Source organism: Giraffa tippelskirchi, chromosome 11 (genome assembly GCF_054371585.1).
Source record: "Giraffa tippelskirchi isolate mGirTip1 chromosome 11, T2T-mGirTip1v1.2.pri, whole genome shotgun sequence".
Classification (NCBI taxonomy): domain Eukaryota; kingdom Metazoa; phylum Chordata; class Mammalia; order Artiodactyla; family Giraffidae; genus Giraffa; species Giraffa tippelskirchi.
The window spans coordinates 112,488,451-112,506,410 of NC_137285.1; the positions used below are offsets into that span (position 1 = coordinate 112,488,451).

General features: G+C 38.9%; 1 protein-coding gene across 3 annotated transcripts in view; it reads right to left on the bottom strand.

The window, feature by feature from the left end:
• The window catches only part of PDE3B (phosphodiesterase 3B), a 164,430-nt gene that overhangs the window by 74,632 nt on the left and 71,838 nt on the right, over nucleotides 1–17,960 (bottom strand). The gene's annotated exons all lie outside the window — the stretch shown is intronic.

The window sequence follows — 17,960 nt, forward strand, 5'->3', positions numbered from 1 at the left end:
AGGTAGGGGTATTAAAGAAATTATCATAAAAAGCACCAAAGTAGATTTTAATTAACCAAGAAACTTAAAAATCAATGTATACTAACAAAACTACTTTTCCACTTAATATTAAATTTTATCACTTTTCATTTGGCATTTTTATTAATCAGGTAGAAATTATTCAAGTTGGCAGCAGTATTTGTTATTTGAGTAAACAAGTTTTGTCATACTAACAGATAAAAATTAAGCAAAGATACTAGCCCCATAGTGACTTAATCTGAAAATGAAAATGGAACCTCAAGTCAATTAAAAAAAAAAATCAGATTTCCCCAGGGATCATCCAAGTATCCCACAGTATCTCAAACATATGAAACAAAATGTACTAAAAGTTTTATGCTTTGTATAGGCAAAATGACTTTAATAACTTTTAAATACAGAGATAAATTTAACACATTTTAATAAAAATTTTACCATGTAAGAGACCACTAAACACTAATTTTCCATGTATAAAATCATGAAAATCTGGGAACTATTTTATTTAAATTAACTAATACTACAATGTAACATGGATCAGCTAAAGATACCGACAGATCAAAAGCAAGCTTCAAATAACTCTAGAGACCCTATTTAAAAACAGAGCAACTACTGACTCTTTCGTTTGCTATCAATTTATTTTCAAACATGAAGCCTTCGGACAGTGCTACACAAATAACGCTCACCATTAGTTACTCCAACTGGCAAAGAAAAGGAATCCGATTGTTATATTAAGGTCTGTCAATGATCAATATATATTAGTAAAATTTTAAAAATACTTAACTCAATTATCTCCCCCTCACCCACCCCCCCAATTAATGGTTACTTACTCATTAGGGGACAAACGCACACAAACCTAGTATTTTGCTGGGATTAGTGAGCCCAGCACAATGGGAAATTGTGCTAATTTTTGACCATGAAACTATTACAAAATAAATTAACCTACTCTTTTTTGTAGCTGATGGTTAATGAACTCAGTTCAATAAACTATCAGTCTGGCAATATGTAGTCAGGACAGGCATTATTTACTGATTCACCAACTATTAAATAAATTAGATGCAAATTATGTACCTTCAGCCTCTAGGAGGACAAGTTTATCCCACCATCTAGCAAAGTGAGCACCTAGCACATAAGAGCTGCTTAATAAATAGCTGTGGAAAGAATTAACCTGGACTTGTCACATTATTTACTTATTATTTATTTTTGGTTGCATTGGGTCTTCGTTGCTGCGCCTGCATGCTTTCTCTAGTTGTGGTGAGCAGGGGCTACTCTTCATTGCAGTGTGTGGGCTTCTCGTGGTGGTGGCTTCTCCTGTTGCTGAGCATGGGTTCCAGGGCGTGTGGGCTTCAGTCGTTGCAGCACATGGGCTCTAGAGCACAGGATCTCTAGCTGTGGTATTGGGCTTAGTTGCTCCGCGGCACGTGAAATCTTCTCTGACCAGGGATCAAACCTATCTCCCCTGAACTGGCAGATGGATTCTTATCCACTGGACCATTATGGAAGTCCCACTTGTCCCATTTTATAAGTTTGAAATTTTGATTATGTAGCCTGTTAATACTACTAATAGTAGCTAAATATTTAGCAAGAGCTTGCTTACCGTATGACCTGCTGTCCTCATTTCACAATTAATCATGGCTGCGAGACCAAACTGACCAAGTTTACATGGCAGGTGAGTGGCAGAGCAAGAACTCAAACTGGTCTTTCTATATTTCACTGGAATATTGGCAATTCATTATCATACTAAGAATCTCTACTACATAAGTCCCTTTTATCCCACAGCAAAGATCAGTTTACAAAAATGTGAAAGTAAACGGGACTTCCCTGGTGGTCCAGTGGCTAAGACTCCAGGCTCCCACAGCTGCAACTAAGTGAGTCTCCTGCTGTAACTAAGATCCTGCCTGCTGCAACAAAGACCAAAGATCCCAAGTGCCAAACTAAGACCCAACGCAGCCAAAGAAATAAGTAATTAAATTTTTAGAATGTGAAAGTAAAGAATTTTCAAATGATAAATAATTGTAATACACTATTTGCCTTCCTGGCTTATAGTACTTGGTCTACTGCTGAAGCTGAGTTCTTAATCACTAAAAACAACATTTGCTTCTATTAGAGAACAGAACAAGTTTAGGCAATGGAAGAAGGGGCATACCCACTTAGAAAACCAAGGGCTGAGCTACTTTTGTTCCAGATGCCAGCATATAAAAGAATGCACTATCGTAAACCTGTTGTGAATATAAAATTGAGAATGTACTTTATAAAACATAAAGCACTACAGAAATGCTCAGAACATGGTATTTCATCTGTTTATATGCTATTGTCCAAAATACATGTTGCCTATATTGCTCACACTTAAGACTATGTTAGCGTGCATTGCTGTATAAACAATTTTGCTTCCTATGCTGAATATTCTTTATTTGTCCCTTCAGATCCACTCTCTAAATGGCAGTTTTCTCTTAGGAGGCTGGGCATTTTGGACTGCATCAAAAGGTTGTCATCTGGCTTTTCACGGGGGACTACAGGCGGCACCAGCAGGAGAGGAGAGGAGAGGGCAGGAGGAGAGTGAGGCCGAGGTATTTATAGGTGAGGATACCATCAGCTCCCTCCGAGACAGCACAGGGTCAGAGTGGCTCAATTCCTCCTCTGAGGTTGCAGCTCCTGTGAGGGACCTTCTTCTGTACCTCCCAGAGTTTTATCCCTTATCTCTTCAGGTGGTAGTAAGGGTTATTTCCATTACTTCTCTTGACACTTTTACAAATTAAAGTGAAAGTGTTAGTCACTCAGTCGTGTCCATCTCTTTGCAACCCCATGGACTGTATGCAGCCTGCCAGGTTCCTCTGTCCATGGAATTCTCCAGGCAAGAACACTGCAGTGGGTAGCCATTCCCTTCTCCAGGGTATCTTCCCAACCCAGCGATTGAACCTGGGCCTCCTGCGCTGTAGGCAGATTCTTTACCATCTGACCCACCAGGGAAACCCCCTTCCTCGCTTGGTGGGTTGCCAACACCGCCGCTGCCAGTCACCCACACCCCGTGCCAGACAGGCCTGGCACCTGGTGCTCACTTTTATAAATAGTTCTTTACTAAATGATCCTGTGGTGGTAGTTTAGTTGCTAAGTCATGGCCGACTCTTGCGACCCCATGGACTGTAGCCTGCCAGGCTCCTCTGTCCATGGGATTCTCCAGGCAAGAATACTGGAGTGGGTTGCCATTTCCTTCTCTAGGGGATCTTCCCGATCCAGGAATCGAACCTGGGTCTGCTGCATTGCAGGTAGATTCTTTACCAACTGAGCTATGACGGAAAGCCTATACTGATCCTCAGTTACTCCATTTTAGTGTGCCATTTGTTTCTCCCTAAGACGATGGCTGATATATTATACTACATCACTTGATTTAGGCACTGTTTTTCATAATTCTCCTTTAACATCCTTAGCACCCAGCATGAACACCTGTATATAAATAAAGTATACTAGAATGGCACCCCACTCCAGTACTCTTGCCTGGAGAATCCCATGGACGGAGGAGCCTGGTAGGCTGCAGTCTATGGGGTCGCTAAGAGTCAGACACGACTGAGCGACTTCACTTTCACTTTTCATTTTCGTGCATTGGAGAAGGAAATGGCAACCCACTCCAGTGTTCTTGCCTTGAGAATCCCAGAGACGGTGGAGCCTGGTGGGCTGCTGTCTATGGGGTCGCACAGAGCCGGGCACGACTGAAGCGACTTAGCAGCAGCAGCAGCAGAAAGGATACTAGACAGAAAATAAGAATATCTTAGTTCTATTTTCACTTCTACCAATGACTAGCGTTCACTAAATCAAAGAAGTTGGATTAAATGGTAAAGTCTGTTCCAGATATGATGTACTTTTTTCCCCTCTACTGACAGTTGAAACCTCACCAATAGAGTTTTATTTGTGTTTAGATAATCATGGGAATACTTAAAAACGAATGAGTGGTTGTTTAGCACTTTTTATTTAAAGGGCCAGACAGTAAATATGTTAGACTTTGTAAGCCAAAAAGCAAAATCAAAGGCTACTATGTAGGTACTTCTATTAACTACAAACATATTGCTACAGTTTAAGTTTTTGTAATGAAGTTCTGCCCAAGGGAAGAATGAAATGAATTTGGAAGGAGCATTTCGTTTAATTGGGACTCCTTTATATAGTTGGTATTCCCTAACCTCAACATTAGTGTCACCTGTTAATGTTCATCTGTAATGAGATCTTATATACGTCACCTTTGAAAATGTCTTTTCATACAGACAGGGACTGGCAAATATTGGTACCAGCCCACAAACAGGTGATTTTTAATTGAATATAATCATTACTTTAAAGGTATTTATAGAATTATATTAGAGTGACTGTACAAAAAAGATCTTCACGACCCAGTTAATCACGATGGTGTGATCACTCACCTAGAGCCAGACATCCTGGAATGTGAAGTCAAGTGGGCCTTAGAAAGCATCACTACAAACAAAGCTAGTGGAGGTGATGGAATTCCAGTTGAGCTATTTCAAATCCTAAAAGATGATGTTGTCAAAGTGCGGCACTCAGTATGTCAGCAAATTTGGAAAATGCAGCAGTGGCCACAGGACTGGAAAAGGTCAGTTTTCATTCCAATCACAAAGAAAGGCAATGCCAAAGAATGCTCAAACTACTGCACAATTGCAGTCAACTCACACACTAGTAAAGTAATGCTTAAAATTCTCTAAGCCAGGCTTCAGCAATACGTGAACTGTGAACTTCCAGATGTTCAAGCCGGTTTGAGAAAAGGCAGAGGAACCAGAGATCAAATTGTCAACATCTGCTGGATCATCAAAAGAGCAAGAGAGTTCCAGGAAAACATCTATTTCTGCTTTATTGACTATATGGATCACAATGAACCGTGGAAAATTCTGAAAGATATGGGACTACCAGACCACCTGACCTGACTCTTGAGAAACCTGTATGCAGGTCAGGAAGCAACAGTTAGAACTGGACATGGAACAACAGGCTGGTTCCAAATAGGAAAAGGAGTACATCAAGGCTGTATATTGTCACCCTGCTTATTTAACTTATATGCAGAGTACATCATTAGAAACACTGGGTTGGATGAAGCACAAGCTGGAATCAAGATTGCCAGGAGAAATATCAATAACCTCAGATAAGCAGATGACATCACCCTTACGGCAGAAAGCAAAGAAGAACTAATGAGCCTCTTGATGAAAGTGAAAGAAGAGAGTGAAAAAGTTGGCTTAAAGCTCAACATTCAGAAAACTAAGATCATGGCATCCAGTCCCATCACTTCATGGCAAATAGATGGGGAACAGTGGAAATAGTGGCTGACTTTATTTTTTTGGGCTCCAAAATCACTGCAGATGGTGACTGCAGCCATGAAATTAAAACACGCTTACTCCTTGGAAGGAAAATTATGACCAACCTAGACAGCATATTTAAAAGCAGAGACATTACTTTGCCTACAAAGGTCTGTCTAGTCAAAGCTATGGTTTTTCCAGTAGTCATGTATGGATGTGAGAGTTGGACCATAAAGGAAGCTGAGTGCCGAAGAATTGATGCTTTTGAACTGTGGTGTTGGAGAAGACTCTTGAGAGTGCCTTGGACTGCAAGGAGATCCAACCAGTCTGTCCTAAAGGAAACCAGTCCTGAATATTCATTGGAAGGACTGATGCTGAAGCTGAAACTCCAATACTTTGGCCACCTGATGAGAAGAACTGACTCTCTGGACAAGACCCTGATGCTAGGAAAGACTGAAGGCAGGAGGAGAAGGGGACGACAGAGGATGAGATGGTTGGATGGCATCACTGACTCAATGGACATGAGTGTGAGTAAACTCCAGGAGTTGGTGATGGACAGGAAGGCCTGGCGTGCTGCAGTCCATGGGGTCACAGAGTCAGACACGACTGAGCGACTGAACTGACCTGAACTGACTGGACATTGTAGAAAATGTTATTATCTTTCTATGGAAAACAGTAATGAATATGAGGAAAATTTTAAGTCAATTTTATCATCCAGTGACATATTTATAAACAGCTTCTTTTATTATGCTAAAAATGTTTAAAAACAATATGGGGCCAGATGGTGGCCCCTGCTCCCCTCTGACCCCCTAAAAGGGACACTTAAAACTCAGACATCATTCTACTTTCAATTAAGTTACCTCTATCACTTAAACAAAGAGGCATAAAAATAACAATAATTCTCTGGCAGAAAATGCTGAAGATAGGGGATGAATGGTTAGCTTAACATTTACCTAAGGAAACCAAAGCTATTGGATTCTTAAACAATTGTCAACTTTACTAAAGAAATCAGAATTGGCATCTGAGAATATGTCAACTTTAAACACCCAATAACTCAATTTATGAACCAAGAATTCAATAATGTCAAATGTTATTATTCCTGAAGAGATTTCATTTAAAAAATATCCACCATTGAGAGCATCCAATTTTATTTTGACTTTAAAATTCAGGTATTTGTTTACATCTCCATCTCTTCTAGACTTTTTGATGGCAGGATTCCTCCCTTACTTATCCTCAGTCACTAACAAAGTACATGGTTCACGGAAGGCACTCGAAAGAAATACAGAATGGATAAGTGAGTAAATAAAAGCCAGCTATCAAGGTGAGCCTAAGAAATCTGTGGCCTGCTGAAACGTTTACAAAAACACCATCTTCTTGACATGAAATTTTTGCAGACTTTGGAAAAGCCTCCTTCAAATATCCTCACACAAATTACTAAACATTCAGAGAAAGTGCTGGTTTGACATTGTGGCTCAGACGGTAAAGTGTCTGCCTGCAATGAGGGTACACCCGGGTTCGATCCCTGGGTTGGGAAGATACCCTGGAGAAGGAAATGGCAACCCACTCCAGAAGTCTTGCCTAGAAAATCCCATGGACGGAGGAGCCTGGTAGGCTACAGGCTGTGTGGGGTCTCAAAGAGTCGGACACGACTGAGAGACTTCACTTCACTTTTCACTACTTGATTTTTAAAATAAACCTGTTACAATACTCAGAAGGTCATCCAGCACGAATTTTACTTCATATGTTTGAGTGAAAGGCAAGCGAATAAGTAAGTTAGTGTGATAGCTTTTCTAAGAATGCAAGTTTCACTGGTGCTGGTTAGGAACCATTCATATTTGGGATATACACCATAATCATTATACCTACACAACATTACATCAATACCACCTTACCATAATTAACAACCATTTATTGAAAACTACTATGTGAGATCTCACATACCAGGAAACACACATATATACACACAGTGGCTTAACAAATGCAGAACTCACTTTATCATACTTAATATAATCCCACAATGCCACTCTGACTTTCCCTAGTCTTCCCTTTTCCTTAAATATTCTCATCTGTGCCACTCTCAGATCTGTGATCTGTGCTCCCTCTTTCCTCTTAACTTTCTTTAACTAGCCATAAAATAAAATGATTTAAAAATATGTACTGAAGAAAACTCCATGGACATTGGCTTCAGGTTAAAACCACCTGAGCTGAAACTTTTATATTTCTCTCTCCAAAGAACTAAATTCCTTTTCCATTGTGTTAATAGTCGGTTGATCTTTCCTGTGACCCCATGTCTCAAAGATAAGGGAAAAAAAGGTGGGGATGGGGAGACAGGGATTTAGGTTCCTTACAAAAGACAATTGTGTTTGTCTCCCAAACATTACTATTCCTAATATCTGGGCTCCAAACAGTTTATCAGATAAGCTGTAATCATTGAATCAGAGCCCCAAGGCAATGGGATAAATGAGAGCAGAAAGGACAGTTCAGAATGTGAAAGTTCAATAGACCATATTACAACACTAGATAGCTTTCAGAGGAAGAAGAAACAAAACAGAAAGAAAACAAGAAAGAATTGGGGGGGGGGAGACAGAAGGCTTTGCATTGCAAAAGACAGACAATAAGGGTCCAGCGCTAACCTGAACAAGGGGCAAATGTAAACAGTGCGATGGCCGTAGAGAGAAAGTTTAGACAGAGTCATGTGTGACTCCTTAAATTTAAGAAAACATTTCAAAGTTTTCACAGAAAACAGAGCCATGATTCCACAGCAGAGAATTCAAGGAAGGGATGAACTTTAACAGAGCTAGGAAAAGAAATTTAAATTGACCAAGTACATTCAAAAAGGCCAAACCTCAAAATTATCTATGACTTGCAAAATAAACGAGACAACAACAGGGACTTTTCTGCTGTTAGAACTTATCTCAGAAAGTATTTTAATCCTAACAGAGAAAGCGAAACTCTAACTCCTAGATTGTCCCATTTTTCTGTATCAGGGATGGAAAAGACGTGAACAAACATTGTAATGCTGGAACTAAAGCCCAGTACAGGTAAGTTCAATTTCCCTGTAAAGATGAATAATAGTCGAAGGATATGGAGAGAACTAACACATGAGGTCATTTCTAACTGAAGGATTCTAGAAACAAACAAATGTAATTTTCTTCTGAAAGGAAAAAGAAAAGAAAAAAAAAAAAACGGATTCCATAAAATGTAAAAGATAATTGTAGCTGGTACCACTGGTAGCCCATATCACAGCTCCTCAGCCCACTTTGGGTCATAGCTGTGGTGTCCTGGGAAAACTCCTCATATTAACAGAATGCTGCTTTATTTACTGATTTATTGATTTTTATTATTTTGGCTGTACCACATGGCATGTGAGATCTTAGTTCCCTGATCAGGGATTGAACCCGTCTGTGACCCTGCAGTGGAAGCCTGGAGTCTTAACCACTGGACCAACTGCCAGGGAAGTCCCCAGAATATCACTTTAAACATTCATTAGCTCATCTTCCCATTTTCCCATCTCAGGGCTTTCCATGGCACTACAGTGGGCCCCTCAGCCTGTGAGCGAGCAGGTCAACTCCCCAGGTTGAGGAAGGAGAACAACCCTCAACTAACAAAAGGCAACACTGGGAATTTCCTGACCATCCAGTGGTTAGGACTCCACGCATCCACTTCAGGGGGGCCTGGATTTGATCCCTGGTCAGGCAACTAGGATCCTACAAACCAAGTGGTACAGCCAAAAAAACCTGATTGGCATTCTGGACACTTTTCAGGAAATCCCAGCATAGTCTAGCCCTGATAATACATTCGTATATGGGCTTTTCCTCCTTCCTTGTTTCACTCTCCCCTACTTCCTTCCAATTCCACTCCCACTCTCAAATTAAACTGACCACTCCACATCCTTGTCTTAGTCTTGATTTCTAAAGGAACCCAATCCAAATAATGAAGCTGATATTAAGGGATCAAAAACAAGATTTAACGAATGAATTGCAAGAAATTAGGTGAAGAAGCAGGGATCAGAAGTTTATATCAAGTCACTAGAAAAATGGATGACAGTCTCTTTTTTGAAAAGATTTACTGTTAGATGGCAGATCAAAGAAGTGAGGAAGGTAAACTGTTCATTTCTCAAATCTGATCAAAATGGGAAGTATGAATTGTATAGCCCTATAATATAAATTAATAATTGTTCGAACCTAACAGTACTGCAGGTCAACTTGGAGAGACACAGCTACTACAATGCCTATAATATTCTAATAGCATGTACGGTATAAAATAATGGGTTCCAAATATGAACCCATAGACAAGTGCCAGGAGTGCTATAAAATCACTAGGTGCACAGTCAGTATTTCTAAGTGTGAGGTAGGACTGCAGAGTCTGTTTTTACAGTTCCTCAGTTGATTCTGATGGGCACCAGGTGTGGCAATCTGTGATACAAAAGGTTTGCTTGTCATATTTGTGGATGACAAAAACAAAGAGCAGAGAATACAATAACAGTAATTCAGAAATTATAAAGACCAGGACAGGCTGACTCAAAAGATAGACTCTGGAGAAACCTGACTAATAAAATATCCAAATCCATGGATTCCCTGAATTCTATTCGTGGTCTGTGCTCCTGGTAGAAGCCATCTGAAAGACATTCTCAATGATAGAGAAGGACGTGACACATGAGGAATGATGGAATTAGAAATTTAAACCTAGCAGAGAAATTTCAGGAAAGAAGAGCAAAACAGAGGGGCCACAAAAGCTGTCTTCAAATATTTCACAACTGCTATGAGGAAGGCAGTTTAGGTTATTCTCTATAGCCTCTAAGAAATCTAGGGCCAATGACTTAAAAAGAAAGAAACACAGGGAGACAGACTTTGCTTCACTATAAGCATTTCCTTTTAATTAGTTAATGATATTCAAAAATGAGATGGATCGTCTTCAGAAGGACTGAGTTATTCATCATTGGATCCGTCCTTGCAGAAGCTAGCATATTATTTAGGTATGTGTTCAAGAAAAGTAAGACTAGATGATCTTTTAATTCCTTCCTAACTTGAATATTCTATTACTTTTCATTTATGTATATACTAACCCAGATGGAAAACAAGTCATATAAAAAGCTCCTTATATCATAGGTAAGTCTTTAAGCATTTATAAAGCTAGCTTTTCTTTGAGTACTATCAGTGTAGTATAGATATTTCAAATAAGGAAGAAAAAGACCACTTTCATTTCACCTTAACTATACTGTAGTTAATAAAGGCAGGTGCCTGGAGACTGTCCAAAGCCATAATGAATGATATTAAAAAAGAGAGAGAGAAAGAGAAGTGAAAAAAATCAGAGGGTGAGAATTTCATTCTTAATAATTTTTCCCATTTTAAAATGATTAAAGAATAAATGTTAAAGCCATCTATTTGGGTCAGAATTTAAAAAATTACTTGTAAAAAGTTCTATGTAAAAATATAATTAGAATTCTTAGCTCATTTTTATGTTAAAATAAGCAGTTATTTTACATAAGTGAATATTGTTACATAAAAATCAAGTTAATATAAATTAACTATGTGAAACTTCAAAGAATATTTGAGTTCTGAAATCACCTCTGTACTGAAAAGCCTTTCGATTTCTGAGAAAGATTTTTAAAATACACAGAAAAAGTGTTAGTGTTTTAATTCATGGATACCACTTCTTCAGGCCACCTGCTTCAAATCAAAACAGCTGCCAATGGTAAACTGAGATTGTGACCAATCTATGATCAATATGAACCATAACAGCTACATAACCAAGAGAACAATTAATAAGTTGCAGAACAGCTACCCATTATAAAACCAATTCTGAAGTTTGAGATCCAGCATGAATAATATGGCTCTAAAATAATATTGTCTGAAGTAATTCTTAGCATTTTAAAACTTAATTTTAAACTATGTGATTTAATCTTATTAATATTTCAGGTCTATGTAAACTGATAATATAATTTATAATATGACACGGTTAAACCAACTGTTATGTTACACATCGTAAATAAAGTATGGCCCCTTCGTAGAAACAAAATAATTGACAGAAAATATCAAGAACAGAGCTATAAAGGAGCAGAGTTTTCAAATACTATTGAAACTATGTTGGAATCAATTCAAACTTGATTGTTATGAGATGGGTAACAACTAAGGAAAAAACAATACCAAAAAATCCAGAAAAAGACAGAAAAGGCATCAAAACCAGTACACTAGAAAATATCAATTAAAAGCAAAAGAAGGCAACAGTGGAGAAATTTAGCAGGGAAAAGGTATAAGGAAATAGAGGATTTGAACATTGTAAATCAACTAGACTTAACAGGTATATACAGTACAACACACACAAAACTGCACACAACATATCCTAAGATGGGTCAAATATGTTAGGACACAAAACAAGTCTCAGTAAATTTAAAACAACTGAAATTATACAAAGTATGTTCTCTAAACAATGGAATGCAACTAGAAATCAATAACAAGGACAACTGGAAAATTCACAAATATTTGAAAATTAAACAACATATTCTTAAATGGGCCAAAGAAGAAATTACAAGTAAAGTTAGAAAATATTTTGAGGCAAATAAAAATGAAAACAACATTCTAAAACCTAAAACAGTGTTCAGAGAGAAATTTATAGCAGTAAATGCTTACATTTAAAAAAAAGAGAAAGATCACACATCAAAAACCTAACAGAGTAATTTCAACTCAAAAGTAGCATAAATAAAGTAATAACAAAGATTAAACCGGAGCTAAAGCAGAGAAGAGAAAAGCAATACAATGAATCAACAAAACCAAAAGCTGGTTTCTTTTTTTATCAAAATAAATTTGATACATTTTTTAGTTAGACTGACCAAGAAAAATCAGGAGGAAATTTGAACTGCTAAAGCCTGAAAAGAGAGTGGGACCATTGTAAAAAGAATCATAAGAAAATGCTATGAACTGTATGTTGGTATCTTTTAGTCTCTAAATCATGTCCGACTCTTTTGTGCAACCCATAAATTAAATAATATAGGTGACATATGGCCAAATTCCTAAAAAAAAAAACCGATCAAAACTGACTCTAGAAGAAATTCTTCAGAAAATCTGAACAAATCTACAAGAGATTGAATCAGGAATCAAAAACCTCGGAACAAAAGTAAAGCTTAGGACAAGATGGCTTCAGTGATGAATTTTACCTGACTTAAAAATTTAACATCAATTCTCAAGCTTTTCTGAGAAAGTGGAAGATGCAACAGCTAGTACACAGATCGAAGGAGCCAATCTGTCGCAACGATGCACGTGAGCCCATACTGATGCCACGACCTCCTCTCTCCGGTACTCAAAATCCATTCTTTTCATCTTTTCTGAGCCTAATGCCAAATATATTTATTGTTTGTGGTACCCACTTTTCCTCCCTCTGAAAATCAGAGTACTGTGTACCGGTCTCCAGCATTTGAGAACTTTCCTCATTCTCTAGAGTGCCTCCAAGAAAAATAAAGGCTTTTGTTTGCTAATCTCTTTTGTAAATTCTCTCCATACCCTGGGACAAAATCCATCTGTATTAGGATGTTCGACTATGTCTGTGAAGAACCACATACTCTCCTATAATCTTCACTGATCTGAGACTTCAGTTCCCTTAGGGCAACTCTACTTCCACCCTTTTCAGTTAGAAAGTAGATCACTCTCCTTGCCAAAAAAGACTGAAATAAAATGTGTATGAAAGAGAGCTCATTTTCTTTATGATACGAAAGCCTTACAAAATCTGCCCCAAACAGCAAACCTGTATCCTCTTTAAAAGTCTTGCTTCACACAGACACTCCCAAAGACGACTGTACTTCAGCAAGCGTTTACCACCCCTTGGAGCGCTTGCATCCTTCTATACTTGAGGCTATCCTGTTATGTGCTCTTCACTGAGCATCTTTTGCTCATTTAGTCAGACTGTGTTCTGTGCCTTGTTTCCAAGGCTATCCTCACCCTGAGCTCTTGTACTCCACAGTCATGGGCACACCCTACCAACACCCAGTCTCAGGGCATCAAGCCTAGATTAAAGGCTTGGCCCTCATTTGGAAGGGACAAGAACACAGACAAAACTAGATTAAAGCCTAAAGTGAAGTCGCTCAGTCACGTCCAACTCTTTGCGACCAAGTGGACTATAGTCTGCCAGGTCCTCCATCCATGGGATTTCCCAGGCAAGAATACTGGAGTGGTGCCATTTTCCTTCTCCAGGGGATCTTCCCAACCCAGAGATAGAACCCAAGTATCCCACATTGAAGGCAGACTCTTTACCGCCTGAGCCACCAGGGAAGCCCATCAAAACTAGATTATCTGTTTTCTACTATCTTTCTTCAGCATACCACTGTCTTTGATAAATTTTAAAAGGCTCTCTGCCAAATCCTGAATATATACCCTAAAAGTCAGCATATGGTGAGCCTAATGCCGTGCTGTCCAATAAAAGGTTTTTTTCTTCATCATGGAAACGTTTTATCTAATTTGATTGCTGTCAGCCATGTATGACTACTGTGCACTTGAAATGTGACTAGTGTGACTGAGGGATTGGATTTTAAAATTAGTTTTTAATCGAAGTTTCAACAGCTCTTTCTGGCTAGCCTGACAACTACTGTGTGGCCATCTCTTCTAAATGGTGCAAGTAAAGTGCTTTCTTTTACCTTGTAGTTCTAGACAATATCCCCTTATTTTTCCACACTATTCACCAGAAGATCTAGCATTCTCTCTATTTAGGATAAACCTAGTAATATTTTTAAAAGCATCATAATGCAACTTTTTCATCTATCCTCCTTCTTTCTTCCTAGTTCTGCTTCATAACCTCAAACCAGGGAATGTTAACATTTATCATATAGCTCCAAAGTTCCTAGTTTTTTTCCTTCCTCCTTTGCATCACACTCTTCTACTCCCTATTTCCCTAACATTGGCTCTGTACCCGCTGGACTTCTCTGTACATTACTTCATTTGTTCTATCTAGGAATATTCACCTTCCTTCAAATGGGAGTACTGAGGTATTAGTCTCAATGCCATCACCTTCTTTTTAAGTACTGCAGTCAGTTCACATTTATCATACATTCATCTGAATGTTTTCCTTTGTTTGACAAAAAAGAAAAATGTGACATCTCTGGAAATTGGTACAATAGTCCAACAGAGTTCCATACATCATGAATGAAGTTGAAATTTCAACAACTCTTACTGTCTTCTGGATTACCATCTATACTAATCTCAAGAGCAAAGTATCCAATCACTTCTGACTTTTCAGGTTTAGTAGTATGTCAAGAACAGCACAGGAATTCCGTAAGTTTTGCTAAATAAAAACTGCATCAGTGACAATGAATCAAGAACATGGACTTTAGAGTCAGGTCTGAGTTCAAATTCTAGATCTGCCACTTACTAAATACATGATTACAGGCAAGTTATTTAAAATATTCTTTCTCCTTATTAATCTAGAGGAGAGATAATAGTTTATACTTTCTATCAAAAAGATCTAGCACACTTCTTTGGTGTACTGTACCTTGAAAATAAAAACATCTCACAGGGCAGTTACCTCCAAGCATTATTGTGAAGGAGTAAATGAAGCAGCGAACTAAGATGGCCTGGAATGGGTGAATTTAACTCAGATGACATTATATCTACTACTGCGGGCAGGAATACCTTAGAAGAAATGGAGTAGCCATCACGGTCAACAAATGAGTCTGAAATGCAGTACTTGGATGCAATCTCAAAAACGACAGAATGATCTCTGTTCGTTTCCAAGGCAAACCATTGAATATCACGGTAATCCAAGTCTATGCCCCGACCAGTAACGCTGAAAAGCTGAACTTCAACAGTTCTATGAAGACCTACAAGACCTTCTAGAACTAACATCCAAAAAAGATGTCCTTTTCATTATAGGGGACTGGAATGCAAAAGAAGGAAGTCAGGAAACACCTGGTGTAACTGGCAAATTTGGCCTTGGAGTACAGAATGAAGCAGGGCAAAGGCTAATAGAGTTTTGCCCAGAGAACGCACTGGTCATAGCAAACACCTTCTTCCAACAACACAAGAGAAGACTCTACACATGGACATAACCAGAAAGTCAACACCGAAATCAGACTGATTATATTCTTTGCAGCCAATGATGGGGAAGCTCTATACAGTCAGCAAAAACAAGACCAGGAGCAGACTGTGGCTCAGATCATGAACTGCTTATTGCCAAATTCAGACTTAAATTGAAGAAAGTAGGGAAAACCACTAGACCATTCAGGTATGACCTAAATCAAATCCCTTATGATTATACAGTGGAAGTGACAAATAGATTTAAGGGACTAGACCTGATAGACAGAGTGCCTGATGAACTATGGACAGAGGTTCGTGACATTGTACAGGAGACAGGGATCAAGACCATCCCCATGGAAAAGAAATGCAAAAAAGGAAAATGGCAGTCTCAGGAGGCCTTACAAATAGCTGGGAAAAGAAGAGAAGCGAAAAGCAAAGGAGAAAAGGAAAGATATTCCCATCTGAATGCAGAGTTCCAAAGAATAGCAAGGAGAGATAAGAAAGCCTTCCTCAGCGATCAGTGCAAAGAAATAGAGGAAAACAACAGAATGGGAAAGACTAGAGATCTCTTCAAGAAAATTAGAGATATCTAGGGGACATTTCATGCAAAGATGGGCTCGATAAAGGACAGAAATGGTATGGACCTAACAGAAGCAGAAGATATTAAGAAGAGGTGGCAAGAATACACAGAAGAACTGTACAAAAAAGATCTTCATGACCCAGATAATCACAATGGTGTGATCACTCACCTAGAGCCAGACATCCTGGAATGTGAAGTCAAGTGGGCCTTAGAAAGCATCACTATGAACAAAGCTAGTGGAGGTGATGGAATTCCAGTTGAGCTATTTCAAATCCTCGAAGATGATGCTGTGAAAGTGTTGTACTCAATATGTCAGCAAATCTGGAAAACTCAGCAGTGGCTACAGGACTGGAAAAGGTCAGTTTTCATTCCAATCCCAAAGAAAGGTAATGCCAAAGAATGCTCAAACTACTGCACAATTGCACTCATCTCACACGCTAGTAAAGTAATGCTCAAAATTCTCCAAGCCAGGCTTCAGCAATATGTGAACCGTGAACTTCCAGATGTTCAAGCTGGATTTAGAAAAGGCAGAGGAACCAGAGATCAAATTGCCAACATCCGCTGGATCATCGAAAAAGCAAGAGAGTTCCAGAAAAACACCTATTTCTGCTTTATTGACTATGCCAAAGTCTTTGACTGTGTGCATCACAATCAACTGTGGAAAATTCTGAAAGAGATGAGAATACCAGACCATCTGACCTGTCTCTTGAGAAACCTGTACGCAGGTCAGGAAGCAACAGTTAGAACTGGACATGGAACAACAGACTGGTTCCAAATAGGAAAAGGAGTACGTCAAGGCTGTATATTGTCACCCTGCTTATTTAACTTATATGCAGAGTACATCATGAGAAACGCTGGGCTGGAAGAAACACAAGCTGGAATCAAGATTGCTGGGAGAAATATCAATAACCTCAGATATGCAGATGACACCACACTTATGGCAGAAAGTGAATCAAGAGCCTCTTGATGAAAGTGAAAGAGGAGAGTGAAAAAGTTCGCTTAAAGCTCAACGTTCAGAAAACTAAGATCATGGCATCTGGTCCCATCACTTCATAGGAAGTAGATCGGGAAACAGTGGAAACAGCATCAGACTTTATTTTTTGGGGCTCCAAAATCACTGCAGATGGTGACTGCAGCCATGAAATTAAAAGACACTTACTCCTTGGAAGAAAGGTTATGACCAACCTAGATAGCATATTTAAAAGCAGAGACATTACTCCGCCAACAAAGGTCCGTCTAGTCAAGGCTATGGTTTTTCCAGTGGTCATGTGTGGATGTGAGAGTTGGACGGTGAAGAAAGCTGAGAGCCGAAGAATTGATGCTTTTGAACTGTGGTGTTGGAAAAGACTCTTGAGAGTCCCTTGGACTGCAAGGAGATCCAACCAGTCTATCATAAAGGAGATCAGTCCTGGTTGTTCATTGGAAGGACTGATGTTGAAGCTGAAACTCCAATACTTTGGCCACCTCACGCAAAGAGTTGACTCATTGGAAAAGACCCTGATGCTGGGAAGGATTGGGGGCAGGAGAAGAAGGGGACGACAGAGGATGAGATGGCTGGATGGCACCACCGACTCAATGGACATGGGTTTAGGTAAACTCCGAGAGTTGGTGATGGACAGGGAGGCCTGACGTGCTGTGATTCATGGGGTCGCAAAGAGTCGGACACGACTGAGCGACTGAACTGAACTGAACTGAAGTAATGTCTGCAAAGCACTTAACACAGTGCTTGGCACATATTAATGCTAGACATTTTAATTGTTATCATCCTTGTAACTACTGTGTTTTCTCTTTCTGGCCAGACCTATGGTTTGGTTCTTATTAACAAACTAATACCAACTAATACAAGTAATATAGTCTCCCAGACATAGTTACCAGACTGTAAACTGCCCAACTACAAGAAAACCTATCATTTAACTATTATTCAAATTTTTCCCACCTTCTGGAGTCTCTTATGAAGTACATTCAATTTATGGACAACTTTTGAAGAAGTATTTTAAAGCTCTGAAGTCAATGTTGAGGAGACTGGCAAATACACTATGATAAATTACTGCCAAACAATAAAAATGTGAGGTAGAAAAGTGGACTGAC